Source organism: Coregonus lavaretus (genome assembly GCF_964263955.1).
Source record: "Coregonus lavaretus genome assembly, chromosome: 14".
NCBI classification, from domain to species: domain Eukaryota; kingdom Metazoa; phylum Chordata; class Actinopteri; order Salmoniformes; family Salmonidae; genus Coregonus; species Coregonus lavaretus.
Window position 1 is genome coordinate 1,632,344 of NC_140001.1, and position 12,817 is coordinate 1,645,160.

A 12,817-nucleotide genomic window follows, 5' to 3' on the forward strand; every position below is an offset into this window, starting at 1 on the left:
TCAGTCTAATTTATATTTTATCTGTGTTTAGAATAATGTATCAAAGGTAGAGGTTGCGTCACCTGTTTGGGGTATCCCTCTTTTAGCTCACTCCGACGAAGATGTTCTGGACACCCACCCAGGAGATGGTGGTTGATCTGTGGTCAATGTTCGGTCCAGTGTCCTCCTACACCGTGGTCATTCTGTAAAATATCAGCTCTCAGTTCAAAGCACTCTGTCAAAGCCACAGCCATGGACAGACAGACAGACAGCACTGACTTCAGAGATAGAGAGCTCGAGAGGGATGGAGAGAAGGGAGGGGAGCTCGAGAGGGATGGAGAGAAGGGAGGGGAGCTCGAGAGGGATGGAGAGAAGGGAGGGGAGCTCGAGAGGGATGGAGAGAAGGGAGGGGAGTGGTGTTGAAAGAAAAGAGGGTAGAGACAACAAAGAGAATAAATATTGGTTGTGGACGGTAGTGATTATGTGTGTTTTTGAGAGATGGTGTTTGAGTTGTGTGTGTGAGTATGTAATTACCAGTTGCTTCAGGGACTTATTGCCCTTTAGGTTTTCGGGTGCAGTCAGGTTGGGTAGTCAGTCAGTCAGCCAGGTTGGGTAGTCAGTCAGTCAGCCAGGTTGGGTAGTCAGTCAGTCAGCCAGGTTGGGTAGTCAGTCAGTCAGCCAGGTTGGGTAGTCAGTCAGTCAGTCAGGTTGGGTAGTCAGTCAGTCAGCCAGGTTGGGTAGTCAGTCAGTCAGCCAGGTTGGGTAGTCAGTCAGTCAGCCAGGTTGGGTAGTCAGTCAGTCAGCCAGGTTGGGTAGTCAGTCAGTCAGCCAGGTTGGGTAGTCAGTCAGTCAGGTTGGGTAGTCAGTCAGTCAGGTTGGGTAGTCAGTCAGTCAGACAGGTTGGGTAGTCAGTCAGTCAGGTTGGGTAGTCAGTCAGTCAGCCAGGTTGGGTAGTCAGTCAGTCAGGTTGGGTAGTCAGTCAGTCAGCCAGGTTGGGTAGTCAGTCAGTCAGCCAGGTTGGGTAGTCAGTCAGTCAGGTTGGGTAGTCAGTCAGTCAGTCAGGTTGGGTAGTCAGTCAGTCAGTCAGGTTGGGTAGTCAGTCAGTCAGCCAGGTTGGGTAGTCAGTCAGTCAGCCAGGTTGGGTAGTCAGTCAGTCAGCCAGGTTGGGTAGTCAGTCAGTCAGCCAGGTTGGGTAGTCAGTCAGTCAGCCAGGTTGGGTAGTCAGTCAGTCAGCCAGGTTGGGTAGTCAGTCAGTCAAGTTGGGTAGTCAGTCAGTCAGTCAGGTTGGGTAGTCAGTCAGTCAGACAGGTTGGGTAGTCAGTCAGTCAGGTTGGGTAGTCAGTCAGTCAGTCAGGTTGGGTAGTCAGTCAGTCAGCCAGGTTGGGTAGTCAGTCAGTCAGCCAGGTTGGGTAGTCAGTCAGTCAGGTTGGGTAGTCAGTCAGTCAGGTTGGGTAGTCAGTCAGTCAGGTTGGGTAGTCAGTCAGTCAGTCAGGTTGGGTAGTCAGTCAGTCAGCCAGGTTGGGTAGTCAGTCAGTCAGCCAGGTTGGGTAGTCAGTCAGTCAGCCAGGTTGGGTAGTCAGTCAGTCAGCCAGGTTGGGTAGTCAGTCAGTCAGCCAGGTTGGGTAGTCAGTCAGTCAGGTTGGGTAGTCAGTCAGTCAGACAGGTTGGCTAGTCAGTCAGTCAGTCAGCCAGGTTGGGTAGTCAGTCAGTCAGCCAGGTTGGGTAGTCAGTCAGTCAGCCAGGTTGGGTAGTCAGTCAGTCAGTCAGCCAGGTTGGGTAGTCAGTCAGTCAGGTTGGGTAGTCAGTCAGTCAGCCAGGTTGGGTAGTCAGTCAGTCAGTCAGGTTGGGTAGTCAGTCAGTCAGTCAGGTTGGGTAGTCAGTCAGTCAGACAGGTTGGGTAGTCAGTCAGTCAGACAGGTTGGGTAGTCAGTCAGTCAGACAGGTTGGGTAGTCAGTCAGTCAGCCAGGTTGGGTAGTCAGTCAGTCAGTCAGCCAGGATGGGTAGTCAGTCAGTCAGGTTGGGTAGTCAGTCAGTCAGCCAGGTTGGGTAGTCAGTCAGTCAGGTTGGGTAGTCAGTCAGTCAGCAAGGTTGGGTAGTCAGTCAGTCAGCCAGGTTGGGTAGTCAGTCAGTCAGTCAGGTTGGGTAGTCAGTCAGTCAGACAGGTTGGGTAGTCAGTCAGTCAGTCAGCCAGGTTGGGTAGTCAGTCAGTCAGCCAGGTTGGGTAGTCAGTCAGTCAGGTTGGGTAGTCAGTCAGTCAGCCAGGTTGGGTAGTCAGTCAGTCAGCCAGGTTGGGTAGTCAGTCAGTCAGTCAGGTTGGGTAGTCAGTCAGTCAGACAGGTTGGGTAGTCAGTCAGTCAGTCAGCCAGGTTGGGTAGTCAGTCAGTCAGTCAGCCAGGTTGGGTAGTCAGTCAGTCAGTCAGCCAGGTTGGGTAGTCAGTCAGTCAGAAAGGTAGGGTAGTCAGTCAGTCAGTCAGGTTGGGTAGTCAGTCAGTCAGACAGGTTGGGTAGTCAGTCAGTCAGTCAGGTTGGGTAGTCAGTCAGTCAGACAGTTTGGGTAGTCAGTCAGTCAGTCAGTCAGCCAGGTTGGGTAGTCAGTCAGTCAGTCAGGTTGGGTAGTCAGTCAGTCAGTCAGTCAGCCAGGTTGGGTAGTCAGTCAGTCAGACAGGTTGGGTAGTCAGTCAGTCAGGTTGGGTAGTCAGTCAGTCAGACAGGTTGGGTAGTCAGTCAGTCAGTCAGTCAGGTTGGGTAGTCAGTCAGTCAGACAGGTTGGGTAGTCAGTCAGTCAGTCAGGTTGGGTAGTCAGTCAGTCAGACATAGGTTGGGTAGTCAGTCAGTCAGTCAGTCAGCCAGGTTGGGTAGTCAGTCAGTCAGTCAGGTTGGGTAGTCAGTCAATCAGTCAGTCAGCCAGGTTGGGTAGTCAGTCAGTCAGATAGGTTGGGTAGTCAGTCAGTCAGGTTGGGTAGTCAGTCAGTCAGACAGGTTGGGTAGTCAGTCAGTCAGACAGGTTGGGTAGTCAGTCAGTCAGGTTGGGTAGTCAGTCAGTCAGCCAGGTTGGGTAGTCAGTCAGTCAGCCAGGTTGGGTAGTCAGTCAGTCAGTCAGGTTGGGTAGTCAGTCAGTCAGACAGGTTGGGTAGTCAGTCAGTCAGACAGGTTGGGTAGTCAGTCAGTCAGACAGGTTGGGTAGTCAGTCAGTCAGCCAGGTTGGGTAGTCAGTCAGTCAGGTTGGGTAGTCAGTCAGTCAGCCAGGTTGGGTAGTCAGTCAGTCAGCCAGGTTGGGTAGTCAGTCAGTCAGCCATGTTGGGTAGTCAGTCAGTCAGACAGGTTGGGTAGTCAGTCAGTCAGACAGGTTGGGTAGTCAGTCAGTCAGCCAGGTTGGGTAGTCAGTCAGTCAAACAGGTTGGGTAGTCAGTCAGTCAAACAGGTTGGATAGTCAGTCAGTCAGACAGGTTGGGTAGTCAGTCAGACAGGTTGGGTAGTCAGTCAGTCAGACAGACAGGTTGGGTAGTCAGTCAGTCACACAATCAATCAGGTTGGGTAGTCAGACAGTCAGTTCATCAGTCAATCAGTCAGACAGTCAGTCAGGTTGGGTAGTCAGTTGGGTAATCAGTCAAACAGTCAGGTTGGTTAGTCATTCAGTTAGGTTCGGTAGTCAGTCAGACAGTCAGTCAGCATGAGTAATCAGAGTCAGTCGGTTAGTCACTCAGACAGGTTGGGTAGTCAGTCAGTCAGGTAGCCAGTCAATCAGTCAGGTTGGGTAGTCAGTCATTCAATCAGGTAGCCAGTCAGTCAGTCAGGTAGCCAGTCAGTCAGTCAGTCAGTCAGGTAGCCAGTCAGTCAGTCGGGTTGGGTAGCCAGTCAGTCAGCTAGCCAGTCATTCAGGTAGCCAGACGGTCAGGTAGCCAGTCAGTCAGGTTGGGTAGCCAGTCAGTCAGTGTGTGTGTGATGGTGTGTGTCTGGTCTTTCAGGTGTTGTTGTGGCTCAGCAGCATGTGAGCGCCCTCTGGTGGGCACACTGTTCTCACATTGAACTATACAGAGCTCAGTGTCTTTCTGCGCTAGACGACAGCCCATCATTCACCATTACACAAACAGAGTGTCGGCAAAGTGTGTGTGGAAGTATGTCTGCCTTTTGTTTCAGGTGTAGGGGTCGTGACAGGGCCGGCTCCAGGAATAAGCAACATGACCTGGGGACTCTGAAAAGACCCCTGGTGGCATGTCTGGTGGGATGTGTGTGTGTGTCAGTTGACTATGCAAAAAAATTGAAATATCCAACACATTGTTTCTTATAAATAGAAAAAGTAATACAGTCAAGAGAGACTGGTCTACTTGGTATTGATATTAGCCCTCTGATTACAATGAAGACTGATGTAGCGATGTGTCATTTTAATGTCATATGTTGAACGGTGTTGAACTTCCTTTTACTGTCTGTCTAAAATGCTGAACTGTTATAGACAACTGAGTTCCTCCAAGCGCTCTCGCTCTCTCCCAGACAAAGGGTGATAGTGGTTCTTCACACCTAGGGGCGATACCATGTTTCAAGTTTATTTTTTTAAGTCACATGCAAGAACAGTGAAATGCCATTCTTGCAGCTTTAACCCCAACAATGCAGTAATCAGTAACAATGTAGTACTAAAAATAACAAGCTGGAACAAAAACACACAATCTAAAAATAAGAACACAATAAATTAAGTAAGCATATTATATACAGGGTCAGTTATTTACATGTGCAGGGATACTGGAGTGATAGAGGTAGATATGTACAGGGGTACGGTGACTATATACAGGGTCAGTTCAATACCATATTAACAATGTGCAGGGATACTGGAGTGATGGAGGTAGATATGTATAGGGGTAAGGTGACTATATACAGGGTCAGTTCAATACCATATTAACAATGTGCAGGGATACTGGAGTGATGGAGGTAGATATGTATAGGGGTAAGGTGACTATATACAGGGTCAGTTCCAGTACCATATTAACAATGTGCAGGGATACTGGAGTGATGGAGGTAGATATGTATAGGGGTCAGGTGACTATATACAGGGTCAGTTCCAGTACCATATCAACAATGTGCAGGGATACTGGAGTGATGGAGGTAGATATGTATAGGGATCAGGTGACTATATACAGGGTCAGTTCAATACCATATTAACAATGTGCAGGGATACTGGAGTGATGGAGTTAGATATGTAAAGGGATCAGGTGACTAGGCAACAGGATATGAGATAAACAGAGTAGCAGCAGCTTGTATGTGTGTGGTTGTGGGGGTGTGTAGTCAGTATAAATGTATGTGCATATTATGTGTGTGTGAAAAGATGACGGAGTGAGTGTTTGTGTGTGTGCGTGTTGGAGTGAGTGTTTGTGTGTGTGCGTGTTGGAGTGAGTGTTTGTGTGTGTGCGTGTTGGAGTGAGTGTTTGTGTGTGTGTGTTGGAGTGAGTGTTTGTGTGCGTGCGTGTTGGAGTGAGTGTGTGTGTGTGTGCGTGTTGGAGTGAGTGTTTGTGTGTGTGCGTGTTGGAGTGAGTGTGTGTGTGTGTGCGTGTTGGAGTGAGTGTGTGTGTGTGTGCGTGTTGGAGTGAGTGTTTGTGTGTGTGCGTGTTGGAGTGAGTGTGTGTGTGTGTGCGTGTTGGAGTGAGTGTGTGTGTGTGTGCGTGTTGGAGTGAGTGTTTGTGTGTGTGCGTGTTGGAGTGAGTGTTTGTGTGTGTGCGTGTTGGAGTGAGTGTTTGTGTGTGTGCGTGTTGGAGTGAGTGTTTGTGTGTGTGCGTGTTGGAGTGAGTGTTTGTGTGTGTGCGTGTTGGAGTGAGTGTTTGTGTGTGTGCGTGTTGGAGTGAGTGTTTGTGTGTGTGCGTGTTGGAGTGAGTGTTTGTGTGTGTGCGTGTTGGAGTGAGTGTTTGTGTGTGTGCGTGTTGGAGTGAGTGTTTGTGTGTGTGCGTGTTGGAGTGAGTGTGTGTGCGTGTGCGTGTTGGAGTGAGTGTGTGTGCGTGTTGGAGTGAGTGTTTGTGTGTGTGCGTGTTGGAGTGAGTGTTTGTGTGTGTGCGTGTTGGAGTGAGTGTTTGTGTGTGTGCGTGTTGGAGTGAGTGTGTGTGTGTGTGCGTGTTGGAGTGAGTGTGTGTGTGTGTGCGTGTTGGAGTGAGTGTTTGTGTGTGTGCGTGTTGGAGTGAGTGTTTGTGTGTGTGCGTGTTGGAGTGAGTGTTTGTGTGTGTGCGTGTTGGAGTGAGTGTGTGTGTGTGCGTGTTGGAGTGAGTGTTTGTGTGTGTGCGTGTTGGAGTGAGTGTGTGTGCGTGTTGGAGTGAGTGTTTGTGTGTGTGCGTGTTGGAGTGAGTGTTTGTGTGTGCGTGTTGGAGTGAGTGTTTGTGTGTGTGCGTGTTGGAGTGAGTGTGTGTGCGTGTTGGAGTGAGTGTGTGTGCGTGTTGGAGTGAGTGTTTGTGTGTGTGCGTGTTGGAGTGAGTGTTTGTGTGTGTGCGTGTTGGAGTGAGTGTTTGTGTGTGTGCGTGTTGGAGTGAGTGTGTGTGCGTGTTGGAGTGAGTGTTTGTGTGTATGCGTGTTGGAGTGAGTGTTTGTGTGTGTGCGTGTTGGAGTGAGTGTTTGTGTGTGTGCGTGTTGGAGTGAGTGTTTGTGTGTGTGCGTGTTGGAGTGAGTGTTTGTGTGTGTGCGTGTTGGAGTGAGTGTTTGTGTGTGTGCGTGTTGGAGTGAGTGTTTGTGTGTGTGCGTGTTGGAGTGAGTGTTTGTGTGTGTGCGTGTTGGAGTGAGTGTTTGTGTGTGTGCGTGTTGGAGTGAGTGTGTGTGCGTGTGCGTGTTGGAGTGAGTGTGTGTGCGTGTTGGAGTGAGTGTTTGTGTGTGTGCGTGTTGGAGTGAGTGTTTGTGTGTGTGCGTGTTGGAGTGAGTGTTTGTGTGTGTGCGTGTTGGAGTGAGTGTGTGTGTGTGTGCGTGTTGGAGTGAGTGTGTGTGTGTGTGCGTGTTGGAGTGAGTGTTTGTGTGTGTGCGTGTTGGAGTGAGTGTTTGTGTGTGTGCGTGTTGGAGTGAGTGTTTGTGTGTGTGCGTGTTGGAGTGAGTGTTTGTGTGTGTGCGTGTTGGAGTGAGTGTGTGTGTGTGTGCGTGTTGGAGTGAGTGTTTGTGTGTGTGCGTGTTGGAGTGAGTGTTTGTGTGTGTGCGTGTTGGAGTGAGTGTTTGTGTGTGTGCGTGTTGGAGTGAGTGTGTGTGCGTGTGCGTGTTGGAGTGAGTGTGTGTGCGTGTTGGAGTGAGTGTTTGTGTATGTGCGTGTTGGAGTGAGTGTTTGTGTGTGTGCGTGTTGGAGTGAGTGTTTGTGTGTGTGCGTGTTGGAGTGAGTGTGTGTGTGTGTGCGTGTTGGAGTGAGTGTGTGTGTGTGTGCGTGTTGGAGTGAGTGTTTGTGTGTGTGCGTGTTGGAGTGAGTGTGTGTGCGTGTTGGAGTGAGTGTTTGTGTGTGTGCGTGCTGGAGTGAGTGTTTGTGTGTGTGCGTGTTGGAGTGAGTGTTTGTGTGTGTGCGTGTTGGAGTGAGTGTTTGTGTGTGTGCGTGTTGGAGTGAGTGTTTGTGCGTGTGCGTGTTGGAGTGAGTGTGTGTGCGTGTTGGAGTGAGTGTGTGTGCGTGTTGGAGTGAGTGTTTGTGTGTGTGCGTGTTGGAGTGAGTGTTTGTGTGTGTGCGTGTTGGAGTGAGTGTTTGTGTGTGTGCGTGTTGGAGTGAGTGTTTGTGTGTGTGCGTGTTGGAGTGAGTGTTTGTGTGTGTGCGTGTTGGAGTGAGTGTTTGTGTGTGTGCGTGTTGGAGTGAGTGTGTATGTGTGTGCGTGTTGGAGTGAGTGTTTGTGTGTGTGCGTGTTGGAGTGAGTGTGTGTGCGTGTTGGAGTGAGTGTTTGTGTGTGTGCGTGTTGGAGTGAGTGTTTGTGTGTGTGCGTGTTGGAGTGAGTGTTTGTGTGTGTGCGTGTTGGAGTGAGTGTGTGTGCGTGTGCGTGTTGGAGTGAGTGTGTGTGCGTGTTGGAGTGAGTGTTTGTGTGTGTGCGTGTTGGAGTGAGTGTTTGTGTGTGTGCGTGTTGGAGTGAGTGTTTGTGTGTGTGCGTGTCGGAGTGAGTGTTTGTGTGTGTGCGTGTTGGAGTGAGTGTGTACGACCCTGTGAATGTGCAAAATTCAAAAATAAAATAACAAAACACATAAAGGGTAGATAGTCTGGGTAGCCATTTTATTTAGTTACCTACTGAACAAAAATATAAACGCAACATGCAACAATTTCAAAGATTTTAAATTCATTTGGCCTTAATCTATGGATCTTCACATCACTGGGAATATACAGTTGAAGTCGGAAGTTTAGATACACTTAGGTTGGAGTCATTAAAACTTGTTTTTCAACCACTCAACAAATGTCTTGTTAACAATCTATAGTTTTGGCTAGTCGGTTAGGACATCTACTTTGTTCATGACACAAGTAATTTTCCAACAATTGTTTACAGACAGATTATTTCACTCATAATTCACTGTATCACAATTCCAGTGGGTCAGAAGTTTACATACACTAAGTTGACTGTGCCTTAAACAGCTTGGAAAATTCCAGAAAATGATGGCATGGCTTTAGAACAGGGGTGTCAAACGTCCGGCCCGCGGGCCGGATCAGGCCCGCAAACGGGTTTAATCCGGCCCGCGAGATGATTTTGTAAAGTATAAAAATGAGCTGCAATTTTTCAATAAAAGAAACTGCTGTTCCAATTGTGTCCACTGGATGGCGCAATAGCAATTGTGTTAAGCAAGCAAACTGTTTATACCGGGGCAGAGCAAATAGGTCAAGCAAGTGCAGCCAGTCCGGATGAGCTACTTTGTTTTGCCCGCGATATTTATTACGGCTTCTACTTTTAACATTATGTGCTTTGGCACCCTCATTGCCCCAATATGTCTCTGTCAAAAAAGAGAAAAGTGGACGCAGAGTGTTCCAAGAAAAATTGTCATCCTTCTATTTATTCACGGAATTGAATGGGAAAGCTGTATGTTTGGTGTGTTCACAGCATGTTGCAGTGCTGAAAGAATATAACCTTCGTCGCCACTATGTGAGTCTTCATGCCGACAAATATGACAACTTTCAAGGACAGCGGAGATGAGAGAAGGTGAATGAACTGTTGGTGGGTCTGAAGAAACAGCAGTCTGTGTTTACTCACAGCCAAGACATCAGTGACGCTGCAGTGAAAGCTAGCTACCTCATTGCTAATGAAATCGCAGTGGCTTCAAAACCATTTAGTGAGGGTGAATTTGTAAAAACATGCATGATGAAGGCAGCGGAGATTGTGTGCCCTGAAAAGCACCAGGCTTTTGCAAATATCAGCCTGACAAGAAACACAGTTGCAGACAGGATTTCCGATCTTTCAGTGGATTTGGACAGCCAGTTGAAGCAAAAAGTAAAGTCATTTATTGCGTTTTCGGTTGCAATTGATGAAAGCACGGACATTACAGATGTTGCACAACTGGCCATTTTCATCCGCGGAGTTGATGACACATTGACCGTCACCGAGGAGTTCTTGGAGTTGGTGCCGATGACAGATACAACGACAGCAGCTGATATTTTCATTGCACTCGTCGGCGCGCTGGACAGGGTCGGAGTGGACTGGTCCCGCGCTGTCAGCCTGGCTACAGATGGTGCGCCCTCAATTATCGGGAAAAAAGCAGGCGTTGTGACAAAGTTCAGAGAGAAAGTGCAATCTGCAAATGGAGGACGTGATTTTTGGACTTTTCACTGTATTTTGCACCAGGAGGCTTTGTGTTGCAAGTCATTAAAGATGGATAACGTCATGAATAAAACAAAGCTGCGCTCAAGGCTCACGCACAAGCACTTGAATCACATCCTGAAGTTGGCTGCCACTCAGGATGTGACGCCTGATATTGATGCGCTGGTGAAAGCTAAAAGATGCCAGGTATCAGGAGTCAAATAAACTATGCAACCCCACTTAAAGTGCTGCATGAGACACCCTGATATAGTTCTGTGATCTGTGATATACTTCTGTGTGTGTGTTTGTGTGTTGTTTGTCCTCAGAATTTCAAATAGCTTGAGGTGTTTTATGATTAATAGTGATGTTGTGCTTTTGGACACACTGTCCTCAGGCTCCAGCTTTATGTTTATATGTTTTTATGTTGATGTGCTATTGTTTTTAATTGTTTTTATTTTATTTGTATATTTAACCTATTCTTGACTCTGTGGTTCTTGCACTTGTTTGGGGAACAGGATTTCATTATTTGTATCTATATTTCTGCCTGAGAAATGACCCTCTGATATAGTTATGTGATCTGTGAAACAGTTCTGTGAATCACTGAGGCATTGTGTGTTTGTGTGTTCTTTTTCTTTAGAATTTTCAAATAAACTTGACGTGTTTTATGATTAATAGTGATGTTGTGCTTGTACTATTTTGGACACACCGTCCTCAGGCTCCAGCTTTATGTTGTATGTTGATCGTATTAAAACAAAGAAAACAATCTGAAGTTGTTGTTTTTAAGTTATATATACCATGATTTTACCGGTCCGGCCCACTTGGGAATAGATTTTCCTCCATGTGGCCCCTGAGCTAAAATGAGTTTGACACCCCTGCTTTAGAAGCTTCTGATAGGCTAATTGACATAATTTGAGTCAATTGGAGGTGTACCTGTGGATGCATTTCAAGGCCTACCTTCACACTCAGTGCCTCTTTGCTTGACATCATGGGAAAATCAAAAGAAATCAGCCAAGACCTCACAAAAAAAATTGTAGACCTCCACAAGTCTGGTTCCTCCTTGGGAGCAATTTCCAAACGCCTGAAGGTACCACGTTCATCTGTACAATCAATAGTACGCAAGTATAAACACCATGGGACCACACAGCTGTCATACCGCTCAGGAAGGAGACACGTTCTGTCTCCTAGAGATGAGCGTACCTTGGTGCAAAAAGTGCAAATCAATCCCAGAACAACAGCAAAGGACCTTGTGAAGATGCTGGAGGAAACAGGTACAAAAGTATCTATATCCACAGTAAAACGAGTCCTATATCGACATAACCTGAAAGGTCGCTCAGCAAGGAAGAAGCCACTGCTCCAAAACTGCCATAAAAAACCCAGACTTCGGTTTGCAACTGCACATGGGGACAAAGAACGTACTTTTTGGAGAAATGTCCTCTGGTCTGATGAAACAAAAATAGAACTGTTTGGCCATAATGACCATCGTTATGTTTGGAGGAAAAAGGGGTTAGCTTGCAAGCTGAAGAACACCATCCCAACCGTGACGCACGGGGGTGGCAGCATCATGCTGTGGGGGTGCTTTGCTGCAGGAGGGACTGGTGCACTTCACAAAATAGATGGCATCATGAGGAAGGAAAATTATGTGGATATATTGAAGCAACATTTCAAGACATCAGTCAGGAAGTTAAAGCTTGGTCTCAAATGGGTCTTCCAAATGGACAATGACCCCAAGCATACTTCCAAAGTTGTGGCAAAATGGCTTAAGGACAACAAAGTCAAGGTATTGGAGTGGCCATCACAAAGCCCTGACCTCAATCCTATAGAAAATGTGTGGGCAGAACTGAAAAAGCGTGTACGAGCAAGGAGGCCTACAAACCTGACTCAGTTACACCAGCTCTGTCAGGAGGAATGGGCCAAAATTCATCCAATTTATGGTGGGAAGCTTGTGGAAGGCTACCCGAAACGTTTGACCCAAGTTAAACAATTTAAAGGCAATGCTACCAAATACTAATTGAGTGTATGTAAACTTCTGACCCACTGGGAATGTGATGAAAGAAATAAAAGCTGAAATAAATCATTCTCTCTACTATTATTCTGACATTTCACATTCTTAAAATAAAGTTGTGATCCTAACTGACCTTTTACTAGGATTAAATGTCAGGAATTGTGAAAAACTGAGTTTAAATGTATTTGGCTTAAGGTGTATGTAAACTTCCGACTTCAACTGTATCTCTCCCCAGCAGCATACCACTCTGCATCTCTCTCTACCCCAGCAGCACACCACCCTGCATCCCACTGCTGGCTTGCCTCTGAAGCTAAGCAGGGTTGGTCCTGGTTGGTCCCTGGATGGGAGACCAGATGCTGCTGGAAGTGGTGTTGGAGGGCCAGTAGGAGGTCCCTGGATGGGAGACCAGATGCTGATGGAAGTGGTGTTGGAGGGCCAGTAGGAGGTCCCTGGATGGGAGACCAGATGCTGCTGGAAGTGGTGTTGGAGGGCCAGTAGGAGGTCCCTGGATGGGAGACCAGATGCTGCTGGAAGTGGTGTTGGAGGGCCAGTAGGAGGTCCCTGGATGGGAGACCAGATGCTGATGGAAGTGGTGTTGGAGGGCCAGTAGGAGGCACTCTTTCATCTGGTCAAAAAAAAAAAAACTATCCCAGGGCAGTGATTGGGGACATTGCCCCAGGGCAGTGATTGGGGACATTGCCCCAGGGCAGTGATTGGGGACATTGCCCCAGGGCAGTGATTGGGGACATTGCCCCAGGGCAGTGATTGGGGACATTGCCCCAGGGCAGTGATTGGGGACATTGCCCCAGGGCAGTGATTGGGGACATTGCCCCAGGGCAGTGATTGGGGACATTGCCCCAGGGCAGTGATTGGGGACATTGCCCCAGGGCAGTGATTGGGGACATTGCCCCAGGGCAGTGATTGGGGACATTGCCCCAGGGCAGTGATTGGGGACATTGCCCCAGGGCAGTGATTGGGGACATTGCCCCAGGGCAGTGATTGGGGACATTGCCCTGTGTAGGGCGCCGTCTTTCGGATGGGACGTTCAATGGGTGTCCTGACTCTCAGTGGTCAGTGAAGATCCCCAGCTTCCAATTGGCTCATTCATCCCCCCTCCTCTCCCCTGTAACTATTCCCCAGGTC